This window comes from Geospiza fortis, unplaced genomic scaffold (assembly GCF_000277835.1).
Source record: "Geospiza fortis unplaced genomic scaffold, GeoFor_1.0 scaffold95, whole genome shotgun sequence".
In the NCBI taxonomy this organism is placed as follows: domain Eukaryota; kingdom Metazoa; phylum Chordata; class Aves; order Passeriformes; family Thraupidae; genus Geospiza; species Geospiza fortis.
Genome location: NW_005054333.1, coordinates 5717199 through 5717431, shown reverse-complemented (window position 1 = coordinate 5717431; position 233 = coordinate 5717199).

The window sequence follows — 233 nt, the reverse complement described above, 5'->3', positions numbered from 1 at the left end:
TGCTTCCCCCTTTTCTTCCCTCTGTTCTCCCCCTTCTTACCCCGATCTTCCCTCGCTGCCCCTCCGCCCATCCGTGCTGCTTCCTCTTATGCCCCCTTTCTTCTCCTCCTCTCCCGCCTGCCCCTCCGGCTTGCCTCCTCCGTACCTCCCTCCTCCATTCCCCCTTTCTTCGCTAACCCTCCCTCCTGAGCACATCCTTCCCTCCTTCATTCCTCTTTTCCTACCTCTTTCCC